Source organism: Esox lucius, chromosome 7 (genome assembly GCF_011004845.1).
Source record: "Esox lucius isolate fEsoLuc1 chromosome 7, fEsoLuc1.pri, whole genome shotgun sequence".
Taxonomy (NCBI): domain Eukaryota; kingdom Metazoa; phylum Chordata; class Actinopteri; order Esociformes; family Esocidae; genus Esox; species Esox lucius.
The window spans coordinates 20,379,242-20,389,228 of NC_047575.1; positions in this window are offsets into that span (position 1 = coordinate 20,379,242).

Sequence of the window (9,987 nt, forward strand, 5' to 3'; positions counted from 1 at the left end):
TGCCCATGTCATTTCTCAGTAATGTTTTATACAGAGGCAATAGGAAGGATGCAATCATAGTGTTGAACAATATAATTCCCCATTTCATATAGCATTCATATAGCATTCAGCACAACGTGGTTGCAATTTAACTCTAATTGCAGATTGATAGGAATGAAACTAGATCAGAATATCATCTAAATTGAAGAGCCATTTTATTGTATACTAGCATGCTGGTAACTGGGAGCTAAGATGCTGCAGCACAGATGAATATTAACTGTAATTTGACTCCAACATCCCTGACTTCAGCTGCAGAATATCCCACAGGCTGCGTGTCAGTGCTTAGAGAGCAGAGCAAATTAGCCTGGCAATTTTAATTAGTGATGTTCTGCTTTTTCAAACAGGCCACCATCTATCTCTGTCATTCACCTGACAAGATGTCCATGGTGTAACATGTAGTTTAGTAAAACTATACAAAAAGATATGATCGTCAGTCACTGAAGAACTAACTGTATGCATGGGAGTGGCAAGTAGACTGTGATGTACCTAGTTTCCAGGTGAATCTAAGACTCTAGGTTTTGGTGGGTAATTAGACTGAACATGAGAACTTCAAAAGGACTCCTGATAAGAGGAAGTACTGTAGCCTATAACTTGGAGAGGAGATAAACTAGGTCTGGTTGTACTGCTCCACATTACAGCTCACGGACTTGTATGATTATGATTCAGTGTGAAGCCAGTGTTAAATGATAACATTATGATTCAGTGTGAAGCCAGCATTAAATGATAACATTCTGAACAGTGTGAAGCCAGCGTTAAATGATAACATTATGATTCAGTGTGAAGCCAGCGTTAAATGATAACATTCTGAACAGTGTGAAGCCAGCGTTAAATGATAACATTATGATTCAGTGTGAAGCCAGCGTTAAATGATAACATTCTGAACAGTGTGAAGCCAGCGTTAAATGAAAACATTATGATTCAGTGTGAAGCCAGCGTTAAATGATAACATTCTGAACAGGGTGAAGTCATCGTTAAATTATAAAATTTTGAATAGCGTGAAGCCAGTGTTAAATTATAAAATTTTGAACAGCGTGAAGCCAGTGTTAAATTATAAAATTTTGAACAGGTTATACATGCATGATTATCCACAATAACCATTTGTGAGCAAGAAGCTTAACTGAACAACTGATCACAGTCAGTGAATCCAGAAATAACAAAATCACTATTTAATTACAAATAATTTAGAATAATTTAGTATTACTACAGAATCCAGATTTTGTACAAGATCAGAGTGTGATGAGTGATTCAGTGAACTGATGCAACCATCTTGGGGACTGCATGACCTTCAGCACTTTTAGGCAGTGCACTGCAGACGTTCTCTTAATCAGGACCCACAGAGGCAAATTATTCTTGTCATGTCAGCCTAAGGTCAATATGACTTGACTGACAACACATAAAGACCATGATGACCAGCGTAATTACTTCTTCTCCACCTAAAGTGCTGCAGAGATGGGTTATTTACAGTAGGAGTTGTAATATTACTTCAAATCTTGAAATAATTCTCTACTTATCCATAATGTTGTCCATAATCCATAATCAGCTGATGCAGTTCCCTGGCTGTACAATCAACGCTTTATGAATTAAAACATAATGGCAATTAACCTTCTTATGATGGGATAAGTGGTCAGACATTTTGGTTAGGGAAATATTGCAATATATTTCCATAAAACTAAAACATATTTACGCATATTGATTGAATATATATAAACAATTCATAAGTAAATATAAAATATATAAATATTTTAAACCATGTACCTGTATTACACTGTATTTACGGTTGTTAGCGAGTTAGCCAGTCAGATTTGGGATTCCATAAATGTAAAAAAAAAAAAGGAACGGCTAATATGGCAACATTCCATTCAAACATTCCATTCATTCTAATCTATCCACAACCATAGACTGGCGGAAGACTGGCACTAAGACATATACAACATAAACATGCAAATGTATTAATGATATGAAATTGTAAGTGAAAGAATTCAAACAAGGCATTAGTCTATTACATTATTTCTCCCATTTGGTTTGCTAGCAAAGGTCGCCATGACATCGCATACATAATGGATTTCAATTAGAGAAGCACTTTCTGACTATCTCTATACTAAACCATCTGTGCTACTGCCATTCATCCTAGTAAGACTGTTTTTAATTTGTCCCTGACCACAATGTCTACCATTTGGTCCCATTATGGAACTTTAAGAGATTATGACATCACCATGCCAGTAATTTGATAGCCTCTCAATGGTGCTGCCATTCCCTAAGGTGATGGCCCAGACTTACTGTATCTATAAATAGGGTTACTGGGCTGCATTCTCCCAGTCACAGGGGTCGTTTATGCTTGTTTTATGCAAGAGGCTTTAATGCTTTACATGGTCTGCCACTACCATGCACTGAGCCATATACCCTGTATGTTCTGGTCCTGAGTACTGCTGGTGGTGAGCACTGACTGATTGACTGCATCACACCAGCCTCCATCTCAACTAGACATCCCCTCTGTGTTTGTTACGTCCCCAGGTCAGACTGAACATCCCTGCCCAAGACGCCGACCGAGGTGCCTCATCTAAGGTTGGACTCTGAGCAGCTGGAGTTGTTAGGGTAGGTCTTGGAGTTGGTCTTCATCAGGTTGGGATTAACTGCTTATTTTCAACACACCTGTATCTGGTGGCAGAACTCAATCTGAACCACAGTATGTGAATGGCCTACATACCATATGGTCCAAAGACAACAGACAGTTTGGGGTTTTACGATGTTTGTCTTCTTCATTTTCACTACATTTTATCTTCCAAACCACAAAACAACAGAGAGACTAGCAGGCTGCGTTTCCCCCTGGGCCCTGTCAGTCCCTCACTCCTCTCCACTCATCAACAGCTGCTCACATGGAGGCTGCCCAGCACTGTTAGGTAAGGGAGGTGACTGAGCCAAGGAGGTCAGCATCTTTTTGCTAGTCTGAATCTCTTATTTTACATACCATTAATTCTGAATTGCTAATAAAAAGGGCTGGGAGCTTATTGATAGCTTTTCATCGCCTCACTTATTTCATGTCTTGTCTGGATTGCAATACTCTATTAAATTATTCATAAGTTAGCTATCACTGTGTTGCCTTGCTACTGTGCCATCCTACTATAGCCAAGCTGTTGAAGCAAAGGAAATATACTGATACGTTTCAGCAGGTATTTTGGTTATGACTAGGGGGACAATTTGATACCTATTGCATGTTTTTCATCAAAACCAATTTCTCACTGTGCTGACATGAAGATTAGACATTTGTCAATTTGTGAAAAAAACATAGAGATGATTAGAGGAACTCAGAGAAAAGCAGCATTGACATCACCGTTAAAAGCATTACTATGTAGTCAACAGGGTAGATGTTCTAAATGTATTGTCTTACCCCAGCTTATGATGATGTTGGTCTCTGATCCCTCCTGATAACCCTGTCAGTCATGTGATATATACTCCCAACGGATCATCCGGAGAGATCTGGCAATACATTATACAGAAATTGATTACTTTAAGATGTTATTCAAGATGGCCCCAATGGCCTTGACTATGCTGAAACATATTATATAATGGCAAAGACACACAGATGAGACCTCTTTCCATCTCTATGGGAGAGACATAGAAGGACTTTAAGTGCTGGTGGACGAGTCTCCTCTTTCGACATAATCTGTTAAATGTGTTGGTGAGGAAGAAATGCAAGACAGATTAAGAAATATTTGGAGAAAACATATGTTGAATGGGACTCCTACGTGAACCCATTGACTGAATATTTGATAGATATAAGAGATTTTGAGAAATACTACATTGAGGGGAGTAGTTTGATTGCTATATGAACAGATGTTAAACCATTCATTAACATGTACGATTTAGAGTTATATCTGAATGCAGGCCGTGACGAATGTTTGTTATTGTGATTTTCTATGATGTGTCTGTGGTGTGCATTGGCATTCAGTAGTCATTGTTGTTTTGTTTTTAATGTCTGATGTGTTTTTCTGTGTTTCTGTCGGGTTGTAATTGTGGAGACTAATTGGATGTATGTCTATGCAGTATGTATTGGATGATTCGGTTGTTTTATGAATAAAAAGAAAAAGAAGAAAAAGCTGTGCGATTTAACTGCTAGATGTTGTTAGTTCGAATCCCACAGGAGTCATTTTTTATTACATTAAAATCTGCTCTAAAATGAAGTTAGCCTGTTGAATGTGTTGGTGCGGAAGTGAAACAAAACAGAATAAGACATTTTCAGAAAATAACAAAGCTGATTGATGGGGGACAAAGAATACAGTGGGCAGAGGTTGTCAAATTCTGTGCACCCTATGATTTCCCCAAATTTGCCAGTCCCTGATTATCTCAGTGTGTAGAGATATGTGCTTTTACTAACAGATGTTGTTGGTTTGAATCCTGCAGGAGCCAGGATAAGTTAAGTTTTTTTTTTCCATGAATTGGTGGACAAAGTTATTCCCTGTGTTTGACAGAAATTCTGTGCTTTTTAATTTTTTTAATAAAAAAACAGTGGATGCCATATTCCATGCCCTCATTGATTTCCATACAGACGCCCTATATTGACTGAATGTTGGCTAGTCACTGGGTAGCTCAGTAAATCTGTGTGCTTTGACTGCTGAAGTTTGTTGGTTGGAATCCTGCAGGAGTCAGTGTAAGTTTAGTTATTTTAGAAGAAAATCCCTTTCCATCAGTAGGCAGGCAATGTCAGTGCCTGTGATTGACAGTGCCCTTTTTAATTACATTAAAATCTATTCTAAAATGAAGTTATATCCTGAATGTTATTGCTGTTTCACCGGGAGAAAGACTTTCTTTGTTCAGACAGGAAATCCTATTAACTCAATAATGTAATGGATCAGATTAGAATGTCCACTTTATCAGGGAAATGTGCAGAGCAAACATGGGCAGAAGTGTAAAAGCTGACATTCCATTTTTATTGTGAAGTACTCATCGACTTAATAACAGAGGTCTCCCAAATCGTGTTTGTTAGTGAAAAACTTCCAGTGCATCTATTGTGTAATAACACATCAAGTCATTATGTAATGACCCAAACTAAACCCACTGAAAGATTTGCATGACATCATCTGCAATGTCATCCATTGTTATTGGACAGGAATGCCCTCTGGTGTTTGAAACAGTTGCTGCAGCTGGAAATGCATGAGATGTACAGTGGGGAGAACAAGTATTTGATACACTGCCGATTTTGCAGGTTGTCCTACTTACAAAGCATGTAGAAGTCTGTAATTTTTATCATAGGTACACTTCAACTGTGAAATGGGATCTACAAAAAAAATCCAGAAAATCACATTGTATGATTTTTAAATAATTAATTTGCATTTTATTGCATGACATAAGTATTTTATCACCTACCAACCAGTAAGAATTCCGTCTCTCACAGACATGTTAATTTTTCTTTAAGAAGCCCTCCTGTTCCTGTTTGAAATCGTTACCTGTATAAAAGACACCTGTCCACACAATCAATCAAACAGACTATAACCTCTCCACAATGGCCAAGACCAGAGAGCTGTGTAAGGACATCAGGGATTGTAGACCTGCACAAGGCTGGGATGGGCTACATGACAATAGGCAAGCAGCGTGGTGCAAAAATAGAGCTTTTTGGTCTAAACTCGTGTTTGGAGGAAGAAGAAGGAGTACAAACCCAAGAACACCATCCCAACCGTGAAGCATGGAGGTGGAAACATCATTCTTTGGGGTTGCTTTTCTGCAAATGGGACAGGACGACTGCACCGTATTGAGGGGAGGATGAAAGGGGCCATGTATCGCAAGATCTTGGCCAACAACCTCCTTCCCTCAGTAAGAGCATTGAAGATGGGTCGTGGCTGGGTCTTCCAGACCCGAAACACACAGCCAGGGCAACTAAGGAGTGGCTCCGAAAGAAGCATTTCAAGGTCCTGGAGTGGCCTAGCCAGTCTCCAGACCTGAACCCAATAGAAAATCTTTGGAGGGAGCTGAAAGTCTGTATTGCCCAGCGACAGCCCCGAAACCTGAAGGATCTGGAGAAGGTCTGGATGGAGGAGTGGGCCAAAATGCCTGCTGCAGTGTGTGCAAACCTGGTCAAGAACTACAGGAAACGTATGATCTCTGTAATTGCAAACAAAGGTTTCTGTACCAAATATTAAGTTCTGCTTTTCTGATGTATCAAATACTTATGTCATTCAATAATAAATACAATCTACAGACTTCTACATGCTTTGGAAGAGGGAATACCTGTAAAATCGGCAGTGTATCAAATACTTGTTCTCCCCACTGTACATGAGCTGAATCTAGAGAATGTGTTATTAATAAAATGTCGGTATTTCAATAGAGTTTATGCATATTTATGGGCATTCCACTCATTTAGATGGAACAGTAGTCCTTAAGACAAATAATTCTCAACCCTTTCCTCAGCGACCACCAGATGTTTGACATTTTGGTTGTAGCGGTGGCGTGGCACACCTGATTTAATTAGTCAAGGACTTGCTGACAGTTTGTGTGAGCCAGTTTAAGGCTCGCCTAATTCAATATGGAAACAGACAATATGTGAAATGGATGTTTGTCCCAAATCCGGATTCAGAAACCCTGCTCTAGAGCTATAGGCCAATAAGAAAACTCCCACTGTTCGTAACAGAAAAGTTACATTTACATTTAACATTTTACTCATTTGCCAGAAACTCTTGTTTTATTCTTGTTCTAGACATGTAAGTGTCAACCAAAAAGTATGCTAACACTAAATTGACAGGCAGAAGATGAAATGATATCCTTAACAACATAGGATAAACGTCAGGGCTCATCTTCACACTGAACCAAACAAGGCCAGAAATCTCCTGGGACGAAATGGGAACTCTGATCAGGACACTACAGGGACAGATAACCCAGACATTCATCAGACAGTCCTGGGATGAAATGGGAACTCTGATCAGGACACTACAGGGACAGATAACCCAGACATTCATCAGACAGTCCTGGGAAGAAATGGGAACTCTGATCAGGACAATTTGGGGACAGATAACCCTGACATTCATCAGATAGTCTTGCATTCCCTGCAACCTGGAGTGTATTTAGTTTCCTGTTTCAAAAGGAACATCTTGCAACTAAAACAACTGTTTCTATTCGACAAGTCCCTACCAGCTTACTTCCATTTTTACCAAACATTTTGCATGCCAGCACTTACAGAATTTAGTCTACTTTAACTTTGCATCTTTTGCACTTACTGATAATAGATAAACAAGCTATTGCTACAACAAGCTATTGACACCAGGGGCTGTATTCTGCTTCAGATAGATATGTCTGATTGAGTTTGTTGTTGACATGGACAGCCTCAGTCCCAATTAATCCTGCATTAACTGTATGACACTAATTATCTTCTGTACAGGGAAATATTAACAAGAGGCTGATGGCAAGGGACATGTAGGGCTTCAATTTAATGAATTACATTTCTCATCAGTGTAATATGCTGATGATAAGACAATGGTAAGGCTGATTTTCAACAATGATGAGAGTTTACAGCATAAGTTTAAGAATACAAAGCCGCTGGGGAATTGTAGTGGGGGAGCCAGTAAAATCAATACAGGGAAATTATTAATTATTATATGTATGGGACAATCAGGAGAATAAAGATCATTGGATTAACTTTCCCATTATCAAAATATATTTTTTGTTAATTTAAACTTTCCCATAGGCAGGGCACGCTACTATGACTTTGTTGTTTCAGGAACAAAAAATTTGTTCTGCAATGAAAATTGTTGTTTTATAGTGACCGGCTTTCCATGCAGTTAGGTCCAGAAATATTTGAACATTGACCCAATTTTCATAATTTCGGCTCTGTACACCACAACAATGAATTTGAAATGAAACAACAAAGATGCAATTGAAGTGCAGTTCAGCTTTAATTCAAGGGGTTGAACAAAAATATAATAGGAAATGTTTAGGAATTACAATCATTTTCATACACAGTCCCCTTATTTCAGGGGCTCAAATGTAATTGGACAAATCCATCAATCAAATTTATTTATAAAAAACTGGAGGAAACTGAGAAAAGTCAGAAGTGCATTCCTCATATCCCCCAGCACAATAATATAGCAGCGTAACACCTTGGAACTGAGACGGGGTGGTCCGGCAACACTTTGGCCCTACCCGGGGGCATTGATTCAACAAGGTGCTGAAAGCATTCTTTAGAAATGTTGGCCCATATTGATAAGATAGCATCTTGCAGTTGATGGAGATTTGTGGGATGCAAATCCAGGGCACGAAGCTCCCGTTCCACCACATCCCAAAGATGCTCTATTGGGTTGAGATCTGGTGACTGTGGGGGCCATTTCAGTACAGTGAACTCATTGTCATGTTCAAGAAACCAATTTGAAATGATTCAAGCTTTGTGACATGGTGCATTATCCTGCTGGAAGTAGCCATCAGAGGATGGGTACATGGTGGTCATAAAGGGATGGACATGGTCAGAAACAATGCTCAGGTAGGCCGTGGCATTTAAACAATGCCCAATTGGCACTAAGGGGCCTAACGTGTGCCAAGAAAACATCCCCCACACCATTACACCACCACCACCAGCCTGCACAGTGGTAACAAGGCATGATGGATCCATGTTCTCATTCTGTTTACGCCAAATTCTGACTCTACCATCTGAATGTCTCAACAGAAATCGAGACTCATCAGACCAGGCAACATTCTTCCAGTCTTCAACTGTCCAATTTTGGTGAGCTTGTGCAAATTGTAGCCTCTTTTTCCTATTTGTAGTGGAGATGAGTGGTACCCGGTGGGGTTTTCTGCTGTTGTAGCCCGTCCGCCGCAAGGTTGTGAGTGTTGTGGCTTCACAAATGCTTTGCTGCATACCTCGGTTGTAACGAGTGGTTATTTCAGTCAAAGTTGCTCTTCTATCAGCTTGAATCAGTCAGCCCATTCTCCTCTGACCTCTAGCATCAACAAGGCATTTTCGCCCACAGGTCTGCCGCATACTGGATGTTTTTCCCTTTTCACACCATTCTTTGTAAACCCTAGAAATGGTTGTGCGTGAAAATCCCAGTAACTGAGTACTCAGACCGGACCGTCTGGCACCAACAACCATGCCACGCTCAAAATTGCTTAAATCACCTTTCTTTCCCATTCTGACATTCAGTTTGGAGTTAGGGAGATTGTCTTGACCAGGACCACACCCCTAAATGCATTGAAGCAACTGCCATGTGATTGGTTGATTAGTTAATTGCATTAATGAGAAACTGAACAGGTGTTCCTAACAATCCTTTAGGTGAGTGTATGACAGCGCTGAACGCGTCCGACTCTGGCCAGCCCACGTGTGAAAGCAGTTTGAATCCGGCAGTTAAGCGACGTCACTGAACATTCTAAATACAATGTGGGACCATACTCTCAAGGGCACAGAAGTACAAATCCCATATATGCGACCATAACGGTCATTTTCTATGCAGAGTATTTTGTGTTGTTGACTGGCCTACGCTATGCCCATTTTTGATGCGCGGCGCCGTTATTCAATATTTTTCCCGTCCTGCTGTAATGTTTTTTTTCATCTTATCTTTTGTTCCCACCACTTTTCAACACAAACTGACGCCCCTGGTTCTGTATTTTTCATAGGTTATGTTTGCTACTTTTGATAGGAGGGCTACTGCTTGACAAGGCTAAATTGCTGGTAAACAGTAATGTAGTCAGATGCGGATCTATATAGCATTTAGGGAGCTGTAAAGAGGGTCAAGGGTGTCGGCGCGCTCAACACAGTGGTCCTAACACGGTCCAATCACTGGACAGTATAGTGAAGGCACAATAGTGCTTCTTCAACCCAGCCGCGTAACCAGATACGTGAAACACTCTGGTCTGTGAAGGGGGTCATACAACCCAGCGCAATTCAATGTCAGCTCGCAAAACAGTGGGGCCGAGGTAGATCCTTGAAAACTCAGGTCTGGTGACACCCCTGCTTCAAACACAGGATGTGGACAA